Source organism: Dicentrarchus labrax, unplaced genomic scaffold (assembly GCF_905237075.1).
Source record: "Dicentrarchus labrax unplaced genomic scaffold, dlabrax2021, whole genome shotgun sequence".
In the NCBI taxonomy this organism is placed as follows: domain Eukaryota; kingdom Metazoa; phylum Chordata; class Actinopteri; family Moronidae; genus Dicentrarchus; species Dicentrarchus labrax.
Genome location: NW_026136706.1, coordinates 7686043 through 7698274, shown reverse-complemented (window position 1 = coordinate 7698274; position 12232 = coordinate 7686043). Strand labels below are relative to the sequence as shown.

General features: G+C 41.1%; 1 protein-coding gene across 7 annotated transcripts in view; it reads right to left on the bottom strand.

The window, feature by feature from the left end:
• hdac4 (histone deacetylase 4) overlaps window positions 1-12232 on the bottom strand; it is a 119528-nt gene that overhangs the window by 63185 nt on the left and 44111 nt on the right. The window contains exon 2 of one of the 7 annotated variants that reach the window (XM_051404424.1): window positions 8527-8585. The exons of the other annotated variants lie outside the window; for them this stretch is intronic. The gene's annotated coding sequence lies outside the window, so the exon portion shown is untranslated. The remainder of the gene's footprint in view (window positions 1-8526; window positions 8586-12232) is intronic. 7 annotated transcript variants of the gene reach the window in all.

The following is a 12232-nucleotide window of genomic DNA, read 5'->3' as shown; positions in this document are numbered from 1 at the left end:
CCCTGATATAAACCACAACAACAACTGAACATGAAAGGATCCAATGTCACATTTACTCCCATGGGACACTGATCAATACCCCCAAATGATGTGTAATGCAATAACTTGATTGTTCTGAAACCAATAATCTCCCCTTGCCATTAAGGTATATTTAAAGATATATTTAGAGATTTTACACCAAATGAAGCAAATGTCTTAATATTTTACAAACAACTGACTATTAAAGGACACAGGTGTTCACACCTTTTGTGACTAATCAGACTTTGGCCAAAGATTGGTGGAGCAATGTTGGGAATGTTGTGGTGTTACCAACTGGTACCGTACTAAGAAGAATGACTAAGGTGTAATTTGACCCATCCTATCAGGTTAAACAAAACCGACAGGAGTCCAGTCTGCAGACATGCACACAGTCTGGGGAAGACATTTAATCAGGCCAAGACATGTGCAATCCCCTGGGTGAGAGACTGTAGGTGTGAGTCTTAAAGGTGAGGAAACAGATACTTATTTATACTTTAGTTTCAGTTAAAGTCAGACTTGTGTTGGAATATGAGGCACAGCGTAATCCTTTCTATGGATCCCACATGTTTTTGCGTACATATACATGTAAAAACCCTCTTAAATTCCAGTTAAATGATAAGATGGAAATGATATAAGTATATATCAAAAAAATAACAATTTACGTAGATTTCTCTTAATTCCTTACCTCAGTAGAACAGACTGGTTTGCTTGTGTACACAGTGTTTAGTAAATCTGTTTACTTCAAAAAGGCAAAAATAATAATTTAAGTTCATGTTCAAGCACAGTTTTTTGCACACATCTCCTCATCGAATTTGTGAGTGTGTGTGTGTGTGTGTGTGTGTGTGTGTGTGTGTGTGTGTGTGTGTGTGTGTGTGTGTGTGTGTGTGTGTGTGTGTGAAAATTTAATCCTCTAGATTTCCCAGGCTTCCACGCACATCTTAAAATCACTGAAAAGTATTTTGACTCCTTCCTGGTCAAAAAGCAGCTACATAAGTGAGTGTGTGTGTGTGTGTGTGTGTGTGTGTGTGTGTGTGTGTGTGTGTGTGTGTGTGTGTACATCTGGGGTGGTCTGCATCTGTGTGTGTGTGTGTGTGTGTGTGTGTGTGTGTGTGTGTGTGTGTGTGTGTGTGTGTGTGTGTGTTTGCAGGAGCTATTTTTGAAGTTCAGTGTAGAATCCAGGAAGCCAAGTTTTGTTTGATCAGACAACACACCCACACACCTGGCTGTGATAAAGGTCTGCATTATCAGCTTGTTGTATGGTGTTGACGTCAAAGGCTTAGCCGAGCTTCATACAGCCATGACACTGATAACACTACTGAGCTCAAACCACAATGGCATACACACGCGTACACAAACATCTCTTTGGAACAGGGGAGAATCACCATCGGGGGAGGGCAGTGACCAGACTGTGAAACTGTAGCAGAAGAGCACCACATGAACTTTGCGGTTAGAAAAAGAAAAATCAATGTATGGACATTAGGTAAGATGGTAAGTAACATGGTCAAAGATCAGCGGCGGTGAGCCGGCAGCTTGACAAACAAAAATGAACAGTGGGACACGTGGACCGCTTTTGAAAATGTTTTTTTGGCCATTATACAGCACACAGAAGAGGAGAAAGAAAAAAGAAAAATCCAGAAAAGTTTTTGAAGCCTGCCAGTGCATTAGTAGGCACAAGAGCCTGTTTAGATGAACTGAATGGTACACAAGCAATCATATTTTATTTGTGTGTAAGTACAGCAGTTGGCACAATGTGAATGTGATCCAATGCAATGCACTTTAACTCACAACAAATACAAATCTTGCATCTGAAATACACAAATGATTATGTGATCTGTCATGAATGGTGAAAACTTGTGTTTGAAAATATTTTCATTAGCCTAAGCTTTCTTAGTTGGACAAGCATTCAGAACTTTATGCATGTGACTTGTTTGCAAAATGTCCATGCACTGATACTGAAAAGTGATATTCTTCAGACCAGAAAAGCCAATCAGGGGCTAATAAGAGGTCTTGACTTCACTTTCTACATTTACGTCAGTTCTTGACCCGAGTTTTTTCTAGACAAATTAAATCCACATTGGTGTAGTAGTGAGGGATAAACTTTGCCACCTGTCCATGTTCACAACACGATGACCAGCACACGACTAAACATGTTCACGTATACAGAGACCATGTGCAGGGACTTGGAGCATATAAGGGAATTAATCAGTAGAGCATGTGGGTACATTATGTGAAAACAACGCGTAGAAATGAAACCTCTTTGTGCACATTGGTGTGTGACCTAAAGATAAGGCAATGAATGTCTACGTGAAAGAGGGTTTGTACAGTTATTTGCAACAGTCTGTGAGAGAGCCAGACAAGGCGATAAGTGAGCATATCCGAGATAAATAGCTTGTGTAGCTATCTGCATCAGAGTCAGCGTGTGCGTGTGCATTAAATAATGCATGTGGCATAATGATTGCAAGGCATGCTGAAATACACAGTGTGGCAGCCTGGCAGACAGGACTGATGAATAAGTAATGGTTGTGTCCGCCTCGTAATGTACACACATGTGCACACACACACACACACACACACACACACACACACACACACACACACACACACACACACACACACACACACGAGCATGCATGCAAACCATAACCACAAGCTGGTTCATGCTCAGGAGAGGGAAAAAAAGATAGCAACTCTTATTTTTGTACCCTCCTATCCTCTTGTCTTCCCCCTCCTCTCCACAGTGACAATGGGGGAGGAGGAGAGTTGCCTTTTTCATCCTCTCCCCTGAGAACCCCAGACCCGACTCCAAATATGTGAGATACTGTGTCGTTTATTATTGATTTGGGTTATTTATAATACACACTCTCACTCACTCTCTCTCTCTCCTCTCTCTCTCTCTCTCTCTCTACAACCCCCCTCAACATCCCTCTCTGGCTCTCTGCCTCCCGTCGCATTGATTAGTGTCTCTGGGAATTTCAAGATAAAGATAGTAAATCTCAAATTTCTATTTAAAACCATCATTAAACTTTCTAAAATGATCATTTTCCAATACCTTTCTCTGTCAAAATAAAATGGATTTAGGCGATGCAATGAATTTCTAATTACAATCAGGACATGCTTAGTTGACGCAGAACATGAGAGCCCATCCTCTTAGGTCTTAATTTCCTGCTATAAAAGCACTGCTGAAGTGTAAAGAAAGTATTATTTTGTGCCAAAATCTCCCTCGCATATTCTGCCACTTCTCTTACTTAGCCAATCTATGGCAACAGACTCGAGGTTATTAAAAAATATTTTGCAAGGCTTAACAGATCAGCACAAGTAGAGAGTCGTGAGCTATCAGCTGTGTTATCGGTCAGTGTTTTCAGCTGTCATTGGCCTGTTCTTGCGTAGCTAACAAATGCTCTCAATTTTCATTAAATATGTTAACAATAATAAATAAAAAAAAACAATAAAGTACAGGCAAAGCAGATTCATATTAAAACAGTAAACAGGCAGAACTTTTAAAATGATGTACTCACATAAAAGAGGAACAACATTTAAATAAGTTATGTATTTTATTGGGGGTTTATTTATACTAAAGACCTAAAAAACAGAAGAACGTGTAATATTGTTTGAAAAGTTGTTCCAGGCACATTCAAAATGAGGAAGTGTCTGGAGCAATTGTATTGTGTGTCATGTCTATAGTTTATACGGTAATGCAATAGGAATCAATGTTATAGCGATAAAACGGTGAGCTGTTGTCGCTCTCTCTCTCTTTCACACACAGACACACAGCACACACAGACACACACACACACACACACACACACACACACACACACACACACACACACACACACACACACACACACACACACACACACACACACACACACACACACACACACACACAGGTTTAGCTGAATGACAATAAACTCAACTGCAGTGAAGCAGTGGTACAATATGACATCCTTGGAGCCGAGCTGCTGTCCCACTGGGCTGCAGACTGCTTATTAGTAGAGTTGTCAGATATGAAGATATATACAGTGAAACTTGTAGGAAACTTTGCAAGCTTTTGCAATGACATGTCTACAGAAGGAGCTATCACTCTAAAATCTCTGACTGTGGCTTGTGTTTGGTTTGGCTTGTGCCCCCTGAAAAAAAAAACAACAACTGCCTGTCACATGTTGCTTATCTTTAAGCAGTTTAACCAAAGAGTGATTGTTTTTACTTTTGTTTTATTTGAATGGGATGCTTGAAAGGGTTATATTATAAGAAAAAAAGAAGAGAATAGAAGCAATTCTGAAGGACACCATAATTTTGTGTAGGCCTTTGCTTAAAATGTTGGATAAATAGGAAGGACTTTCTTTGTGACAGTAATGACTTAAAAGATCTGTCAAGTTGATTTGTTGGGTTTTTAATTTACTTCCTTGTTAGCCCCCCAAAAAATCCCATCTGGTTGTTTGGTCTATAAAGTGATTTGCAATTTAATTTCTGGACAATGTACTATATCGCAGCATACGTGTGTATCTTTATCATGATATATTAGTGATAGATTTTAAAACAGGTTGCCAATCCTTATTTATGTGCATGTGCATTCTTCTCAAATCATGGCACAAGAAATCACACACAGGAAAAGCTGATTCATTGCCGACCATCCAAGCAAACATGGTTATGGTATGTTCCCTCAGAGCCTTCCAGCAGATAGGACGTTCTTCAGGACCTTCCTTCTGGGTTTACTCTCTCACTCCTGCCCCAGACAGCTCTAGCCAATTTTCTAGCTTGAAATTGAATTAAGTAGAAGTAGAGAGTAGTAGAGTTTACCAACTCATTCATTGATTCAGACCACAGCAAACAAAGTATATATAGGTTTTTTTTCTTCCATATCTTGCTTATGCCTATAAGCACAAAGGCAAAAGAGGATAGCTAAGCAGCTAAATACATACTCCTTTCATTTGATCTGTTTCATACCTGGGTAAAAATAATTTGGTGCCGAATTCTGCTGTGCGCAAACACAAACACACACACAAACACACACACACACACACACACACACACACACACACACAAACAGACACACACACAAACAGACACAAACAGACACACACACTCACACACACACACACACACACACACACACACACACACACACACACACACACACTCGTCAGATCGAGTTGAGGTAACAAGCTCTATAAAAATACCCTTAACAAGAATAAACTCCTGTTCGGAAGAAGACCTCAAAACATCAAGGCTTTAAAACAGCTTCTTAAAAACCCAACGAGGTAAGACAAAGAGATGTTTTGAGCTCTTGGCTTCAGTGGGGAGCTCCGTTCATTCATATTTTACGCCCTCTCTTTCCGTCTCAATGGTAATGCCTTCCCAGTCATGCGCCGAGTTTGCAGCAGACAGAGAGCCATTAGCTGTCGGCTATGCTAAAATGAACTTATGGGAGATGTCAGCTTACCACGCTGATCCCTGTGCACTTTAAATCACATGGGTCACAGGAATGGCCCTGTGCACTAAAGCTAGACCCACAAATTCTTAATGTGCAGTGCAGATTATAGCAACCTGCCTAAAACAGGCCTCATCAATATTTCCTAGGGATGTAAACAGACATAGAGGTAGTAAAGGCAGTTACAGATGTAAATGAAGGACTGCATCATAAAGAAAGATGACTTGAGGTATAAACCATGGCAGACACAGATCAAGGATTGTGAGAAACAGCCTATCTATTGAAAAAACTTGTTCTACTTCATCCTGGTGTAGATCTGGTGATGACATATCTACTTGTGAAGGCTTGTTTGTTGTGTTTATCAGTGATTTAAGAGGAGACTGCTTATTTTTCCACTTGTATAAATACCCAAGTCTCTTCTCATTGACTTCTTCACCCCACTTACAAAACTGGTATGCACGATTTCAGCAAACCATAGTCTATTTCTTCACTTAAATGGGTTTGTGGTACAGTCTATCACTGATGGCTATACTGTAGCCATTAGGCTGTAATGAACTCCTCTTCCCGGACAAGGGGAGGCCCACCTCTGGTCATGGTGATGTTGCTAGCCAGAAGCTTGTAAAGCCCTTGCGAGTGCAAGGCAAAGGTCTGAACCCTGGAGTGGTCATCCATAATAGATAGCTTCCAGAGGACTCATCTGGAGTCATATGGTCCTGCTAGGGCTTTTAAAAGCCTTTACAAAACACACCTCCGCATTAACAAGTGAGTTTAAGAGGAAAGGAAAGGGCAAAGCATGGCCGGAGTCAAATGTACATAATATCCATCTGTCTATCTTTGCATCTGCACATAAACAGACACACTGTAAATTCACAAGTTGTACAACTCACAAGTTGTACAACGTGGGCATACCTTGCTGAAAATATGTATTTGTAAACATAAAAAAAAAAACTGCACCAAATATGTGGTACCCCATGCTAGATCTAATGAGAACGATGATTTGACTTTCTGCTTAGCATTGCAGCTAAAAAGCGCTTCAGAGAATTGCCTGTTGATATTCTCACCTGTTGGTGTGCCACAGGAGATCCTACGCTAGTAAGACATCCGCCTTAGGTGAACACTGACATGCAAATTTGAACTCCTGACCAATTTACAAAGCATCTGGACGGTGGTGACCTTTGAGGGAACTGAGATCCGGGGGGAGTCCAAATTGCAGGAAGGTATCACTTGTTTGTTTTTGCAAACTCCAGTTTTATATAATCCTGTTCTGCCTTAGTAGAAACTGCTCCACAGAGGCGTCATTGTTTGCAGGTAGTCACGAGACAGGAGGAGATAGCACAAATACACTTGAATTAATTATCTTATGATTTGGTTAGCAGCCAAGTGCGCAAGTAGCCAGTAAATCAACAAGCTTCGAGCCCCACCCATTTCCCGAGGACAAGTGAGTGAATGTTTATCTGGTGCTTATCTTTACTCATCCTAAATTATTTTTGGGGTTGTTTGTCACTAGTTTCTGAAGCTGCTAAACTAACTTTTTGTCTGTACTTTAGCTGTCTGTCCATCTATATATATCATTTTAAAAGAATTTGTATTTATTCATACACACGCTGACAAACAATATCACTCTCCAGACGTCTAGGTCTGGCCGAGCCAGCCAGCCAACACGGCAAACACACCAGTCTGTATTCAAAATTCATGACATGGTAAAATCTTTTTCCTTCTACAACATCCACATAAACACAACTCTCTCTCTCTCTCTCTCTGTCACACACACACACACACACACACACACACACACACACACACACACACACACACACACACACACACACACACACACACACACACACACACACACACACACACACACACACACACACACACACACACACACACACACACACACACACACAGTCCAACCTGCTATCGCTGTCAGGATAATGGCACTGATGCAGACAAAGTAGGTTAAGGCATTGCCTGTTCTGCTGGGAGACAAAAACAAGTCTGGCTCGGAGCACTCTGCCATACTTTCTCAGACCCAAATGTGAAGAGTGTGCATGTGTGTGTCTCTCTTTAACGGGGTTGACATGAAGGCCACAACCTCAGGCTATGTCTGTAGATATAATTAGGCACCGGTACACTGTCTTGTATTCCCTTTATAACTCCTATCTTTCTCTACGGATCAAATCTGATTTCACCTCTGCTCTCTGATAGCTTTAGGTTTTCTTTAGCATGCTGCGGTAAACCTGATGCTTTGGTACACTGTGGATGCTGCTATTTTATTCCAAATGGAAGTAAATTATTCTGTTAACTGTGAGGTGCAAGATGAATAAAAAGACAGATTCAAGAAAATGAGAAGAAAGAAAGTACAGGAGATTATATTTCAGTTCATCAGAAGTTCAAGATAACCATTTGGAAACATCCCTTGGGCCATGAGTTTGACATGGTTGCTATTGTGTGTGTGTGTGTGTGTGTGTGTGTGTGTGTGTGTGTGTGTGTGTGTGTGTGTGAGCCTGATGGTGGATGAGCAGAAAAGAAGCAGCTGCCCACCGACTCCTGCCTACACCAAACTGGCACCAGGCAGGGAAATCCATGCCAGGTCAGGGAGTGTGTGGGGGTGGTAGGGGGCTTTAGGGGCCCATCTGGGGAACTGGCACCAGGGCCTGAAGGCCGTGTGGGCTCCCTGGTGAGCATGTGTATACAAAACAGGTTGTCCTCCATTAGGAAAAGTGGCAAGTCAAGCAGGTGCTGATTGTGTCTGTCACTGTTGGGGTGGAGGACTAAAATGTACTACAAGGTTACAATCTATTGGACCTTGAATTAAAACTACAATCTGATAGAAGGAAAGAAGGAAGGAAGAATCTGATTAGGTTATTCTCTCGTGATGATTAATGCTTCATGCTTCAGTGTCCTACACTTACAGATTACCTATGTTGGAATAAAATAACTCGTCACAGCTTTAAAGTTGAATAAGTAATGAATAAGTGAAATTATTTATTGACAAGTCTAAGAATTTGTGCAGGAGATTGGTATATTTTAATTATATTTTGATTAAAGATAACTTAATGTTTTGGACTCACCATAGATACTACTTTTCCTGGGGGAAATTCTCTCTTCCCCATGAGATTTTGAACATCAACTGCAGCAAAAGCAAAGAATAGTGGGATTGAGAGACTGTACAGAAAACAAAAAAGAGAAGCAGGTGACAAGCAGGTGGAAACGAGGTTATCACAGATCAAATGGTCTGCCTGCCAAACTCCCAAAATCATTGTGTAGGGCAGAGCACAACACAAACACATATTTACAATGTCAGAATTAAGGTCAGGCATTCAGTCGCACACACAAACAGACGCGATTGCAAAACCCCGCGTTCCAGTGAGTAGGGAGGGAGGCAGCAGGGGTCTGGCCTGCAGACAAGTGTCTTTGTGCGGTCATGGTGACCTACAGACGGGGTGTCCTCTGGAACACACCTCACTCTTCATCTCTGGCTTCACAACACTAATCCTGTCCCCTTTCAACTGCTTTTTCACTCTCCTCTCTTCATGTATTACATCTGTTAAATGCACATTGCATTCACAAAAAAAAAGGGAGATTCAAAGCGAAGAGGAAATAGAAGCGATTAACTCACATGGTGTTATCACAGTTCTGACTTATCAAAAGGTGTTGACTGTTAATCACTTTCTTTATAATTACATGAAGAGGATCGCATAATCATGATATCAGTACGTCACTGCAAACACTGCTTCCTTTGAAGCTTTGTAGCTTGGAAAATACTTCACATATCAACAGTAAAGAAGTATGTTAAAGTGCAAGATTAAAAAGGCTTTTTACTACAATCTTCTGCTGTGACTCCGGGTCAACAGGCGCACCACTGTTCCTTAATTTAAATATCTAATTGAACAATAATTTGTCAGTTAAGAGGACTTTGACATTAGAATGATTGTTGGTGCCAGGTGGGGTGATTTAAGTATCTTTGAAGACCTTTTTGTGATCTAAAAAAGTCTTGGTTTCTGCTGGTAGGTGGCCAAGATTTGGTATGAACATCATGAATACATGGATCCATCCTGACTGCTGCAGCTGCTGCTGCTGATGGGGTAATGGTGATTGGAATCTGGCTTCCTAATACCAATGGAGCAATTCTTAAATGTAACATACCTGACTATTGTTGTTAACCATGTTCATCCCTTGATAGCCACAATCAACCCATCTTCAAATGATTACTTCCTGCAGGATAACACACCATGTATTACGCTCCAAATTCCAATAGAGCACATTTGGGATGTGTTGGAAGAGGAGATTGTTGGCCATTAATGTGCGGCCAATAAATCTATGATTCATGATGCTATCGTGTCAACATGGACCACAATCTCAGAGTAATGTTTCTAACTGAATCCGTGCAACAAAAAAATCATGCTGTTCTGGAGGAAAAGAGGAATCCTTCCCCGTACTACAAAGGCGTACCCAATAAAGTAGCTGCTGAGTGTAAAGATGCAGAGTGAACATGTAAAATCAGAGACCAAGTGAGCACAGAAATAGAAATCACAAACTGAGAAATAAGAGAGGAGACTGGAGTTAGTGCAACACCAAGAGAGAGGGGTGGTGGTGTGTGTGAGGGAGAGGGAGAGAGAGAGGGAGAGAGAGAGAGAGAGAGAGAGAGAGAGAGAGATAGTTAGAGAAATTGAGATACAGAGAGTGAGAATGAATTTGGCGTAGTCCAAAAATATGCATCTCTCCACTTTTCGTGATTTCCTTTCCAGAGTTTTGAAATGGTAATGAGCGTGCCGATATTTGCATAATGTGCCTTTCCTCATCCCTCTTTTTCTACTTATCCAGGCCCTCTTCTCCTCAAATTGCTGTTCTCCTCCATGTCACTCTCTCTTTCTGTCTCTTTTACCATCTCCATCTCGCCCCACCCTCCTCCATCCATTGCATTTATTTTAGCAACTCCCCCCTTTCGCTCCCCTTCTTTCAGGTTCTTAAGTGCTCACAGATAATTGACAACTCTAAATAAAGATAAAGATAAGCTGTTCAGTCCGAAAAACAGAAGCTCGCCAACAGGTCTGCCACTCCCTGTGTGAACAGCTCGTCATCCTTCTCTCTCAACTTCCTCTCCGCCTTACATTCTGTTAAGCCTAATATCAGCACCGTGTGGACAGAAAATGGATGTGTGCACAAAGCATTAAGACTAAAAAACTAAAAGAGACAACTGTCACGTTTCTTGACGATTACCAATGGTGCACACCAGGCCCCGATGAAAGGAGCTACAACGAAGCGCTTCTGTGAGCGACAAAACCACTTCTGGTCTACATTATCTGTCACTTCTCTATTTATCCAGCCTCTTCTCCCAATTTGTCTTCCTCTCCCCCCTCTTTCCTCATCACTTCTCTCACCTTCCCCTCACTCCTCCTCACTCCCTGCAGTGTCTGTGCTCTGACAGTTATGTGTTAGTGGAGCGTGGGCTGCTGCTAATTTGTGCGGAGTGGGAGAAAGCTGTTTTGGCTTGAGGAGAAAAGAGCCTAGTTTAGGCTATTTGGTGTGACGGACGGACAGACATGCCATGCAAACACACAGACACAGACACACACACACACCCATTAATACATGTTTATCTAGTCTTTCATTTTCGCTCCATCTCCTAATGTCGGATTCGGATACAAACAGATGCTCAAACCCACATTCACATCTAAGTGTGGAAGTGTCTCTGAAAGGTGCTGACTTCTGTTCCTCTTACAGTGCCTCCTCCTGTGCACAATTTAGTCATCCTATTTAATATGCACCCAAATCTGTCTTCTATCACAGAGTTTTTCCTCATCCCCACCTCTCTCTCTCAAATTTTCATTCATTCACTCTTATTGACGCTCATTCTGCATTTGACCCCAAACTTATCTGTAACAAAAATGCACAAACACGCTGGCCGGTAAATTAAAGGTCACCAGCGTCGGCCGCAGCTGTTGCCGTTTTACTGGGTTCTGTGCTGAAATGGACCTCACAGCATAGGACAAACACACACACCAACAGGAAGTGTTACTGTTGCTCTTGGCACCCTCTTAATTAATTCTAACACATCTCATGAATGTGTTAATAGAGCATTGTACTGTACTTATTCCAATAAAATGCTGTTGTCCTTTTTTGGCAGGCATTTAAATATTCAGTTATTATTAGGGATGTATCAAGCATTTTTCAGGTCTAATTTGATTGAGCCTTTCAGTCTGATGATTTGAAGTACTGTGTATGTGATGGAAGTACACAGTAACTAGAATCCTTAACCCCTAACCTACTAAACTCCATGATGACTATACATTGTGGAAGTTTGTCTGTAGTTTGTCAGCATTTTAAAGTACAAATGGTACATGAAAAACGGTCTGATAACCTAAGCTTCTGCCATTTCACCATAGTGCTTGAATTATTTAGTAAAATGTAGAAAAAAAAAACATTTCAGCAACAATGGACACATGTTGAGAGTGAGTGACATCTAGAAATGTTATTTGCAAAAGTGAAGAAACCAAAATACACACACACACACACACACACACACACACACACACACACACACACACACACACACACACACATCTCCGCATGTCACCCTTCCTATACCCATTCAAAAGCCAGTTACACAACATTGAAAGGAAAAAAAAAAAAAAAACAGTCCTGCTTATCATAAATTATTTGTATAAATTGTAACTCCTGTGATTAGTAAATCCATTTCTGAAATGATTATTCAATAACAAATGAGAAGTATTGAGTTTACGGCACAATCATTTATGGTACAATAAGTGCTAACAA